Here is a 274-nt window from a genome sequence, read left to right on the forward strand (position 1 = left end):
TATGATAAACCCACTGCCAATATCATCCTGAATGGGGAAAAGCTGAAAGCTTTTCCTTTAAGAACAGGAACTAGCAAGGATGCCCACTCTCACCACTCCTATTCAACATAGTGTTGGAAGTACTAGCCCGAGCAATCAGATTGGAGAAGAAAATAAAGGGCATCCAAATTGGAAAAGATGAAGTCAAACTGTCTCTGTTTGCAGATGATATGATCCTGTATATTAAACCGCCTAAAGCCTCTACAAAAAAACTCTTGGAGCTGATAAGTGAGTT

This window comes from Galeopterus variegatus, unplaced genomic scaffold (assembly GCF_000696425.1).
Source record: "Galeopterus variegatus unplaced genomic scaffold, G_variegatus-3.0.2 Scaffold5296, whole genome shotgun sequence".
Taxonomy (NCBI): domain Eukaryota; kingdom Metazoa; phylum Chordata; class Mammalia; order Dermoptera; family Cynocephalidae; genus Galeopterus; species Galeopterus variegatus.